At 45.1% G+C, this 12550-nt stretch overlaps 1 long non-coding RNA gene across 2 annotated transcripts in view; it reads right to left on the reverse strand.

Annotated features, from left to right (window-relative positions):
- LOC309534622 overlaps positions 1-10445 on the reverse strand; it is a 44521-nt gene extending 34076 nt beyond the window's left edge. The window contains exon 1 of one of the 2 annotated variants that reach the window (XR_014220808.1): positions 10356-10445. This is a non-coding gene — a long non-coding RNA (uncharacterized lncRNA). Of the gene's footprint in view, positions 1-2280; positions 2380-10355 lie in introns of those variants that run through there. The other variant, XR_014220809.1, reaches the window with a different exon arrangement.
- Between the last annotated feature and the right edge of the window lie 2105 nt (positions 10446-12550).

The raw sequence follows: 12550 nt of genomic DNA on the forward strand, positions 1-12550 counted from the left end.
ACACACATTGCTTTTCTTCTAGAAAAAAGGTGCCAGTACTGCATACCCTTGAGCGCCCCCAGAAAAAGCACTATAAACACACATCCAGTCTCACAAACGCATCTTACAAAAGTTCTCTGGCACACATCTGACCCCTGCATAGCAAGCTCAAATCCCAGATGTCCTTTATTGTTAAAAATGTGTTCATGCTTTTCCAGTCCTTACGCTGCCATTGTCCTCAATTGATGGTTTTGCTTTAGTTTTAGTCCAGGAATATTTTGATATATATTTTTTAGATTTTTATTATATTTTATTGTGAGACTCTCTAGTCTGATAGAGAGTTATTGCTTTGATTTTTGTTTGTTACTATGCTATGTATTTTTGTGTTTTTGTACTGTAAACCATCCTGTGATCCTTGCCTGAAGGGCAGTATAGAAAACAAACAAACAAATATTCTGTGAACCGCCCAGAAAGCATGGCATAGAAATGTAGCCAGTACACATAATAAATGTCCTGGTGGGAGAAGCATTTATGAGGGACCTCAGCTACTGCTTCTCTGCTAGGCTCTCTCTAGCCACTAATTTGCTTTGGCTATTGGAGGGTGGAAGAATAGCATGAAGAAATAGGATCTCTGGTATACAGTGGGGAGGTGATGACACTGGGGCATGAATGTATTAGCAGAGTACTAAGACCACAGAGTAGCCTTCCGCAACCATGTGCTCTCCAGATGCTGTTGGACTCCAGTTCCAATCAGTCACAGCCTGCATGACCAATAGTCAGGGGAGATGGGTGTTGTAGTCCCATAAGGTTTGGATGAGCACCAGGTTGCAGGCTGGTACTATCGAGCATCCAGTGGTAAGTGGGAAAAGAGATATTTTGTTGTTGGATAAGCATTAATCAATTCATGGGCTGTGGTGTCCCAGAAGTCAAATTCTATAATCAAACAATGACAAGTTTGTTTAATTCCGCCCCAGTGCTGTTGTATTAAATGAACAAAATGTATGTTCTTACGTATGTTCTTACAAGCTGCCACAAGATGACATTTGCTTTATACCCCAGTTGTACACAACCACAGAAACCACCCAATATGCAAAAGAACTGGGAAGGTATAATATTAAGATAAAGGAAAAGGGTGGAGATGTATGCTGACTTGCAATGACTTGCTCAAGACAGAGAACTGTGGAGAGTTGTTGGAGATGACGAAACCTGAGAAGCTATAAGCTAACCTTGAATTATTAATGCTTTCCAAATGTCCTAAACAGATTGGTGTGGACAGTGGCAGAAGAGCACATATGGGTACATATGGTTCTTTAAAAACATAAAATTTGACATCACTTTTAAAATGCACTTGTGAATTGTGGCTTGCTAGCCAAGGGATGATAATGAGACCTGGGTGGTAGCAAACAGTATGATGGGGTACTGCCATTCACCTGACCTCCAGTCAGTTATAACATGGTGGCTAGGTCAGCATGATGCAAACACAGTGGAAGAACCAATCCGGTGATCCTGCCAATGCATTCGCACTGCGGCAAACTCTCCATCACAGCGATGCAACCATCCAGAGGTCAGGTGAGTGGCAGCACCCCAAGTTGACTGCAACTGTACCTGAGATAAAACCCCTGCTGTCCATTGGTCGCTGCCTGTAGCTACTTTCTCCTTGGTTTCACAGCCCACTGCAAAACATTTATTGGGCACCACAACTCCAACTTTTTTCTGTGTTTTCTGTTAGCGGTTAATTTTTTTAAAGCCTCATTCTTGTGGCCCCTTATGAAAGCCTTTTGTTCCTCCTGACAGCCTTTGTCCTGTTCCAGCTTAGGTAGGATTAAAGACAGATGTCACATTTGTAGAGCAGATGGCATGTTTTGCTACCTCTCTCATTGAGACCAGTCCAAATGTATCTTTTTTTTCCTATTCCAAAGAGAGCTCTGAGGAAACCGGTTCAGCAGCTTTATGAAGTGGTGCAATTTGAATGGGAACACACTAGCTGAGGTAGTGCCAATTGGCTAGCACAGATGGTATCACCAACACCATCTTACCCCCAACCTCTGGAGCAGTTTGGCAACTGGTTTTAAAATACTGGCAGGTGGGTGGGGCTAGATACAAAAGTGGGTGGTATAGTAAATGGGTTCTTACCTACACCTTCTGTGGCACAATGGGTGTCTGGCTATTAACCAGAAGGCTGGTGGTTCAAACCCACCCAGGGACAGCTGTGGGCAGGATTCCTGCATTGCAGGGGGTTGGACTAATTTCTCAAGAACTTATTCCTAAAAGTCAAAATCAGACAATACTGGAGCAGGGTACCTTTTGAACAGCTTCACACAAGCGACAGCAATTCACAGTTAGGACATGCTAACGCACAGATCTCTACTGTTGGACAGAGCAATGAGTACTAGGCCTCTAACCGGAACCATGTTGAGGAGAGTGTCTGGTGTTGCTAAGCAACCATCAACTATTTCCCCTCTGGAATTGGCAAAGCATCTGGCTGAGGCTTAATGCATACAGTGGCCAGGGGAGTCGTGAGGGAGGCACCCTCAGTAAGTTGGGCCTAGATGGAAATGATAGCCTTGTATTTAGCACACTAAAATGTCTAGAGCTAGAATGGAGCACCTCAAGGCTTCCGGCCCCTACGACTCTTCCCAGGCCACATAATCTCCTGAGCCACATCCAGTGCTAAAAAAGCCCTGGCCAGCATCACCTCGCCAACATTTCTTGTGCCTTCCCCAAATGTTTTTGCCTGTCTGGAATGTATACGTGAACCCTAATAGTGCTTCTTGAATACTGCACAGAATTAAATTTCTCATTCATTGCTCTGGCCACATTTTTCTCTGGCCATGTCCACTTTTGCCTCTGGAGCCACTGGCATATTGCTCCTGGATAATTGTCCAAAGGGATTGCAGTCCTTGCCCTGGAAAAGGTTCCCCATCGCTACTCTCTAGCCACAGGGGAGAGTGCCAGACACTTGTGGCAGAAGGACAAAGGGAGGCCAGCAACAACAAAAACCTTCCGAGACTGAGAGCATATTATATGTATACGGTCCCAGGTTTAATCCCTGCCATCTCCAGTAATAAGGCCCTCTGCACCAGAGAGTCAGTGCCAGGCATAACAAGCAATGCTGGGCTGTGTTATAAGAATTTAAGGTCTCGAATATATAAATTGAATGTACAAGGCAAACACGTACATAAATACATAAACCACATGTCTGAAACTGTAGAGGAAGACAGTCCTGAAACCATTTTGACTCTCCCAAGCTGACCAAAAGTTTCTCTGCAAGGAGGGAAGAACTGAAAAAACCTCCCCATTGTCTCTGTGCTCACATTTAAGGTGTGAATAGGGTGAGCCTGTGACCTGGATTCAGGAATTAAGTAGTTATACAGTCATACCTCTTGTAACGTTTGCTTCAGGGTAAATCTTTTCAGGTTGCATCCCGCGGCAACCTGGAAGTACCGGAAAGGGTTACTTCCAGGTTTCGCCGCTCATGAATGACGTCGTGTGCATGCGCAGAGGCGGCGAATTGCGACCCACGCACACGCAGATGCGCAGACGCAGATTGTGTTCTGCTCATGTTGCAAACGGGGCTCCAGAACGGATCGCGTTCGCAACCAGAGGTAATAACAAAAGAGTGGCCAAAACCCAGATAATACAACCAGGTAACCTGCCAGACAGGAGATAAAGGACACACTCAGGATTCTGTTTTAGACCACCCCCTGTGATGGATGAATGATGTGTTGGGGGAGGTGGTCCTGGGCTACACCCTTTCTGTGATGTATGTATGATGTTTCTGGGGGTGGTCTGGAGTTTGAGGGTGGGCAATTCCAAAAGTCTATATAAGGGCGGCCACACCTTTGTTCTGGGTCCCTCCTCTCTCCTGCATGTGGGGGGAGCACCCTGTTGCAACAGCTTTAATAAAGATCAGGCTGACTAGCTGCCTTGCTTCTCAATATCCTCTGGTTTGCCTCTGTTATTTTCTCCTACTGATAGAGAACCTAAAAGAGGACTCTATATGGGTTCTTGGGTACCCCATAAGGGGAAAGGACCAGTTTTTTCCTTGTATCAGCTGACAGACAAATAATTTGACCCATTAGTACAAGGTGGCTTTGTGTTTAAAACAGTACCTAGTCCTGTATAACAGCCCCAGTCCTCTTGCCATGAATCCCTGGCAGTTTTTTTCTCTCCTTCCCTTCTGCCTCTTCCCTCTGCCATCTCCTGTGCTGTTTGCCCTTGATTTCGCCTTCTCCTCCCCTCCTGCTTCAGATCCCGTGAGAACATATGGCCTGGTGTCAAACGCTGCTGAGTCACCGCTGCGTATGACCGACATGTGAGTCATGAGAGGGAAGTCCCTTCCTCAACTGGGTACGTTTTCAAACCGGAGCTGAGTAAAAGGGAAAGTTGTCAAGGAATGTTGGCAGCCGAGAAGGTTGCCTTGGAGCAAGGACAAGGTTCCTGCTATATCTCCCCGAGTTATTTCCCTTTACCACAGTGAACTCGTGCCACTGACGTCGTCCAAATCCTCGAAAAGAACAGCAGGCCTTGAACAGCTGCTGGAGAATTGTCACAGACGATGCTTAAGATTAGTGTGTGGAAAATGAACAGCAGCAGCGACCGTTCCCAAATTCTTTGGATGCTATCCTTTTGGTGTGCCCCAGGATTACCACTGCTGCTAAAACTCGGGGCTGCTTTGAGAGAGCAGTCCTAATGGGAGAGAGGAAGATGGGGGCTCAGCCTGACCTCAGAGAATCAGGCTGTGGAAGAGGAACAGAGCCCAAAGGTCAAGCGGCAAGCCTCTACCAACGCAGGAAATATGTTGCTGCAGCACTCCTGATAGGTGTCCTCTAGAATGCACAGCTCTGCATTCCAGAAACCTCTCCCTTACCATGTATCAAGGATTTTGTGTGAGCTCCTCACCACACACACACACACACACACACACACACACACACACAGTGTGTTCCTCTGCTCCCTTGTATGAACAGCAGTAGAGCCTGATCATGATTATATACCTCAAGCTGCAATCTGATATACACTTACTTGGGAGTAAGCGCCATTGAAAAATGAAAACCAAGAGACTTTCTTCTGAGAAAAAAGTTATTATTACTGTCATTATTATATAACCTTCCACATATATGTCTCAAAGTGAATATAAAAACAACAACTTAAAACAGCACAGAAAATAAGGAATGATGCTTGTTACGCAGAACACAGGCAGCCACGCTAAAAGCCCTCCTCCAAGTTACTGTGGAGCCGGATTCTCGCCACTTTGGAATTTTTAGGAGAAAATATCCTGCAGAAGTATGTAAAGGAGTCTCTAAAGCACCCTGCCTCTGAGCTATATAGGGGCTTACAGGCTAGTGCCAACACCCTGAATTTCAAGATGTATAGGTTTGTGCCTCTCACTCCAGATCACTGGCAAAGGGGCTCTTAATATATGGGCCGCAGCAATGGGCTCTGTGAAGGTCTCTGCTATAGTGTTGGCTGGTCCTCTTGAGATTGGTGGGGCAGAAGGCAGGGAGGCCTACAGTAACCAGAGCCAATGACAGACAGGGCCAAGTAATTCTAGTTTTGTCCCCATCCTCCTCCCTGCTGAATCCTACAAATACAAAATTAAGGAGAAGGAAGCTGACAGGCAGTGCGAGCCTTCGGACTGGATGTAAGTACGAAGACAGGCAAGTGGGGGCTGGCTGCTGAGGGCAGACTGTGGTTGATGGGGAAGTGTCCCAATTGCAGTACAGTGGTACCTTGGGTTACATACGCTTCAAGTTACATACACTTCAGGTTGCAGACTCCGCTAACCCAGAAATATTACCTCGGGTTAAGAACTTTGCTTCAGGATGAGAACAGAAATCATGCTCCGGCGGTGTAGCGGAAGGGGAGGCCCATTAGCTAAAGTGGTGCTTCAGGTTAAGAACAGTTTCAGGTTAAGAACGGACCTCTGGAACGAATTAAGTACGTAACCAGAGGTACCACTGTACTGTAAAGGACCAGCTACTACTGTGTCCCTTGGGCACCTCAGCTGCTAACTCCCACATGCATGCAAAAACATTTAATTTTCACAAAAACGGCTTGGTTTGTATGTTTTAACAACTTTTAGCTATTTTATTTTAGCTATTATTTGTTGTTACTAGGCTGGTAATCTTTCTGAATTTTCTTCCGCATAAAAACATATATTCATCGCTTTGGTAAACACAATAATGACTCAGGAATTAATTACAGTTAACCATCTTTCTACTTTATTCTTATTCTTGCTTCATTTTATTGGATGGACAAAATCATCTATTTTGCATTGATCTGCTGTCCTTTTTCTTGTTAAGCTTTAAATAAATGTCCATAGTTAAAACAAGAATAAAGTATGGTGGAATATTAGCTGCTGGTTAGGGATCTACACAGTTTCTTTTTGTGGCAAATCACAAATTTCATAGAACAAGTCTGTCTTTATGACCACTGGCCAGCACCTCCCCCCACCCCCTTATTTGGCTGTAAAGCAAATGGTTAATTTAGAAATGCTGGTTTTGAAAAGAAAAGTCATTCCAAGTATCATTTCCAGATCATGCCATTGGTGGTGTATTTCAGGCGTGCTTATTCTGCAGCCTCTAGGATGCAAGCAAATGGTGTTACCAGCATGCCTAATTGCCTATGATCATATTTACACCATTATGACATCTTAATAAAATTGCCTTAAATCCTTAGTGTTTTTTAAAACTCCTGCACTATTGAGAATGAAGGGCTACCTACAAGTTACATGCAAATACACACGTCTCATTCCCATTTTTAAAAACAGCTTCAGAATAGAGGAAATTGGAGAGAAGCAGCATTTTGGAAGTGGTGCTTAAACTATTCCCTTGCAGCAGCTTTTTCATTCCAAATTATCCCCAAGCTGCTTTCTCTCCAACAGAATATTTCCAACTGTATTCTCATATGCATCCCTGTTTTCCCAGCAGTGAGAACTCCAGGGTGCAATGCGTCTCCAGCTTCCATTTCCTTTTGAATCAGGTCCCCGGAGATGTATGGCATTTTGTAATGTTTGCATTTAGCTACAAACACAGAAGTTAAACATAAATGGAAATACACAGTTAATTCCAATGGTTGTTGAAAGCTCACAGCTTCTTCAAATCCCCCAAAGTCTGTTTTCATCCAAAGTCTAAAACTCAGCCTCTCTCTGTCTGACTTTGCAGTTACAAAGCTGCCAGTCTATTATTCTCTTTGTCACAAGACTCCTGGGTAACACCTCCGCCCAGCTGGGAAGAAGGAAGAAAAACATACCCCTCTTTTGCCATACTGGCTATCAACTTTCAGCAGTGTCTCCAGTTTTTACCCTAGTGGGCTTACTGATGGTGAGCAGCAGGACCACCTCCACAATAGCAGCAGGTAATTTTCTGCCAATTTCCCTATGGAGACACCCACTGCCACATAAAACCAAGCAGGGGAAAATAGATGAGCAGGGTGGGGGGTGGGGTAGCTAGAACAAAGCATCAACAACTGCCTGAGGATGCCAGCCCTGCATATCCTCACAGCACCTATTCACAGGGCACCTCCTGAGAAGCCGGTCTCTTGTGCCTGCCTCCTGATTTACTTGCACAAAAGTTATAGGATGTCCACTCTTTGCTTGAGCATCTGTTCTGATTTGTTTGTGGGGAGGTTACACAACAACGAGCATTCATTCTGTGTTGTTTGATGGGAGGTTGGATGTCTTCCAATCAGTGATAACGATAATTATCCCACACTTTTTAGTGCATTTCCCTGTTGCTTCCCTAACCATAAAGAGTCATTTTTCGAAAGTGGATTTGTTGCCCCAGAACGCTTTGATCCACTTTAATTGCACAAACCTTAATTTCTAATGAGTGGCTGCATACCTCTCACAAAATAGTGACAGTCTGTAGGCAGCCACAGTCATCCTTGCTTCCCTGTCTCTACGTATACCGCACAGTTCACACAAAGTGATGAGATGGCAACAAAAGCCACACACAACACTGAGATTACAATTTCTCAGCAACACTGCTTTGCAGCATCCCTCACTTACAAGTTATAAGAGACCGGGGTTGGGGGGGGCAGGCAGAGTGGTGTCCTGAGAACTAAGTTATGTTAACAAAACAACTTTGGGGGGAAGATCTCCAACAATAGTTGTGATCACTGACCTGCCTCCCATGCATTTGCTACTGTTGTTCTGTGGCAGGAATACCCATTGCAATAAAGACTTTGGTTGAAGAGCTTGCCAGATGGACTCCCTGCAACCTGAGCCCTATTTAATGACTCTTCATATCTCAATGAGAATCCTTACCCTAGTAAATCAGTAACACCTTTTTCCTCTCTGTGGCCCTCTTTCCAGTCTTTTTTGGGTGGCCCCTCTGAATCATCCTAATGAAACTTATCAGTCCACTAATACCGTAAGTCACAAGCACACACTGATTTCTTGTCGTGCTCGCTCATGTGTGTTTCTGAAAATGTTTCCTCTCCCTGTGTATGACGCTTGTGACTGGGAGACCGAGCAGGCAAGATGTGCTTGGCAAGACGGCTTTCTAGTTGAGACCGCTCCTTCCAACAACACAGTGATGGTAGGCCACCAGGGTGTCAAGCTATCAGCAGAGCATGGTGCCAGGCAAGGGACGTTGCAGGGAAGCAGGACTGCAGCTAGGCAGACCAGGTACCAAAACCAAATACGGTACAGTAAAGCTCTTTTTACCAAGAGGTCGGAACAGTGCTTTCAGAATAATATGACCTAGGAGTTTGTGCTGAAATCACATTATTTTGGTTACAGTGTTTCATGCTTTGCATATTTTGACAAGGAATGCATTGAAAGCGCCAGGAGTCAGGGTATAACCAAGGTTTATCAACAGTGGAATGCAGAAGAGAATTAGATGGGATACAAGTAGGGTAGCCAGATGGGAAAAAAGAGAATGGGGATCATTGCTTGAATGACAAGTGACAGCTGCTGAAATTCCCTTTTTAAAAAACATTTAAAAATTAAAAATTAATTAAAATTCCTTTTTCTTACACAACCGTTCAAAAGTGCAGGAGGCCTGTCCCCTTTTTCACTTGGACACTCTAGGTCAGGGCTCTGCGGAGACTCAGGCGGGAGTTCCAGATTGGCTCCACCAGTGTGTCCACTGTGCAGCCCTGACCTCGCTACCACCTAGCCTCTCCCCACTCCTCCTACTGGTAAGTAATAGGGACACTTTTGCTAGGAAACTATTGCTACACCCGCACCAACACCAAGCGAGCCATTTCTACCAAATAGTGTAGCAAGGCAATGAGGCGTGGGGTGGGCTGGACAATAGGCCTCATACCAAGCCAAGTTTTGCTTTTACAACAATTGTTTTCCAAGACTAATTGCTGGGGGCCAAGGAATGAATGACTGTGCATGTCTGTTGTTTGTATGCATTTGTGTGCATGTACATGTGTGGTATGGGACGCGGGTGGCACTGTGGGTTAAACCACAGAGCCTAGGACTTGCTGATCAGAAGGTCGGTAGTTCAAATCCCCGCGACGGGGTGAGCTCCCGTGGGTCGGTCCCTGCCCCTGCCAACCTAGCAGTTCAAAAGCACGTCAAAGTGCAAGGAGATAAATAGGTACTGCTCCGGCGGGAAGGTAAACAGCGTTTCCGTGCGCTGCTCTGGTTCGCCAGAAGCAGCTTAGTCATGCTGGCCACATGACGCGGAAGCTGTACGCCGGCTCCCTCAGCCAATAAAGTGAGATGAGCGCCACAACCCCAGAGTCGGCCACGACTGGACCTAATGGTCAGGGGTCCCTTTACCTTTACATGTGTGGTATGGGCTTTATGTATGCATGGGAGTATGTGTGGGGGTTATGTGGGGGTTTGGCCATCAAGCTAGTGGCTATTGGAGCCCTTTAATCTTTCTTGGGAAGGGGTGGCGTTTGACAGATGCCCATGACTATTTAAGACAAAGATCAGGCACCAGTACAAGCCTTTTATTTTAGTTCTATGAATTTCAGAGTGGTACATTCCTTCTTCAGGAGCTTCAAAAGCTCACAAGTTCTTTAAATTTAGAGACACCTTGTTCTTAAAACCTGAACTTAAGAACCACTTTTGAAAAAGTGGGAAGGCAAAATTTTATTTTCTCCATGTCTATAGGAGAATCTCTACATAGAGCTAAATGAGTCATGTACTAGAAAACTTTGAGACTGTTCTCCTTTTTGTCTTGATTCTTTGTGGTGCTTTTTTAAAATACCGTTTTACCCATGACTCTTCCCCAGAATTCCACATGGGCCCTCAGGCCTAACACAGTTGGCAACCCCTACTCTAAGCCAAATAGAGAACAACTATTTTACCACCCAGAAAAAACATTAAACGCCAGAAACAGCTCACTTTAGGAAAGGAAAAGACAGAACCTTGTTGAATATGATTAAACAGATATTGAGCTACAAACCTTTTGGCCAGGTAGTGGTCAGAGTGCTGGACTAGGACCTGGGAAACCAGACTTCAAATCCCCATTCCACCATGAAGCTCATTGGGTGACAGCCTCTCAGCCTAACCAAAATGGGGAGGGAGAAAACCATGTGTGCCACCTTGAATTCTTTGGAGGAATGGTGGGATGTAAATGCAACAAACAATAAATAAATTTTCCCCACATTAAATGGTTGATCTAGAGTGGCTGACCAGAGTTCTTGTAACGGGCTAGAAGCAGAAAGCCCTATGTACCTTCTTAACACTTCCCATCTTCAAAATCTTGCCATGCTAGTATTAGAATATCTGTGATCAGTTGCATCCACATGCATGTCAAGACATGGAAGAAAAGGACGGCAACACCTGTTCAATCTGAGCTAAGCGGTGCGCTTCCCAGCAACACCTTTAGAAACATTGGTCTTCTCTTTCCCAGGGGAAATTCCTATCAGGGAGTGCACAGGTGTTCAGAAGCAGAGCATGGCTCCTGAGTAAACAAGCATCTGTGCCAGCAGCAGACCTCAGCAGGATCAGCACCTGGGACCAGGGATTTACCTAGCATGTTTGTGCATGAGGAACTGGGGAGAGAAGAGACAAACAGGAAGATTTTTTAAAGGTGTGGCTCAAGGTTTTTCTAAGAGACATTTCCTCTGCAAATTCCCCCAGCAAGGAAAAGAAAGCCCAGCTCCCTTGCCTTATTTTTGTCCCACGCTGAGCATTGCGTGCTAGTGTCATAGGAACTCAGTGGCCTTGTTGATACTCAGCCGAATATGAGAGAAACATCACTAGCCTTGATGAACTTGTGGTAGTATTTCCTAAGGCACGAGTTGCCAGGCTTTTTAGGTCAAGGGGCACATAAGACACCCCCCAAATTTTTGGCATTATTTTTTAGAGGAAAAACCTAGTCTTATACACAGAAAAATATGATGTGTATTTGACTAAGTTCCATGAGTACTGCCTGGTCAGTTCTCTTCCCCCTCCCCCAGTGCTCTCTCTCACTCTCATACACACACACACACACACACAGAGAGAGAGAGAGAGAGAGGCAGGCAGGCAGGCAGGCAGGCAAGCAGACACACATAGTTCGCTTTCTCAAGGAATCTGAATGAATCTGACCTTTAAAACCACATAGAGCTCAAAGAGGGAATTGGAAACTACTATTTGTAGGGCAGGGGGTACCACCCTCCCCACCTCACAACTAAGGGAGCAATGGGGCAGGGGGGTTGGGGGGCTCAGAGGTTTTGTGGGTCTTAGGGAAGCCACCAAGAGCACTATTGTGCACATGGGTGCCATGTTAGTGACCCATGCTCTAGGGGATGAAGACAGCTTTGTTTTGATGAAACCTGTAAGGCAGAGCTGTAAACCAGCAAATTCAGTGAGGCAATTCCCCACCCAACATGATGTGGCTCTGGCAGAGAACCTGGTAACATTGATGAAAGCCTGGTTTCCTAAAGAGTTGGTATTTAATTTGGATTTCTGACTGCTTTCCATGCTCTTTTCATTGTCTGCCTTGTTTAATGGTAACTGACATGGCCATCCAATCCAAACATCAACCCAGATTCAGTCATGCCCAAGTGGAAGTGATTGAGTGAATGCTTTGTTATGGGCAAGAAGTAACGCTCAAGCAGTGTATGAGCTGCTCCTTATGTGTAACCATTTGTGGGGCCTGCCCTAAATTCTAATCATAGGCCTTCATGATGTGAAAGACAATGCATCTCCACATGACTCATCAAATTCTTCCACCAGAAAAAAAATCAAGATAATTAAGGTTGCTCCCTCTTTTCCTGATACTAGCTCTGTACCTTGAACAGCTTCATACAGGAAAACCTTCATATGCTGAATAGCTGTCCATCCTCCCAATTGTTAAAGTCACAGCAGACCTGCCAGGAACAAAGGAGGCAACCCTCAATTCCCATAGCAGTAGACCAGAAACAGTAACATTCAAAATAGTCAAGGGGCATAAACTAACTCTGTTTTGTAATATACCAAATTCATAGCACAGTGAATTTCCAAAACAAGGAGTGAAGCAACCACTTTGGTCAAGGCTTCCCATCTCTCATGGATGGTGGACCTACACCTTACAATTTGCCTAACGAAGGTGGAAGTAGCATTTGCTTATTTTGCAAAAGAGATGCAGGGCTTCACCTCTTGTGTTCTTTGACTTCCTAGCGACTCCATAGT

Source organism: Podarcis vaucheri, assembly GCF_965113315.1.
Source record: "Podarcis vaucheri genome assembly, chromosome: 6".
Lineage (NCBI taxonomy): Eukaryota > Metazoa > Chordata > Lepidosauria > Squamata > Lacertidae > Podarcis > Podarcis vaucheri.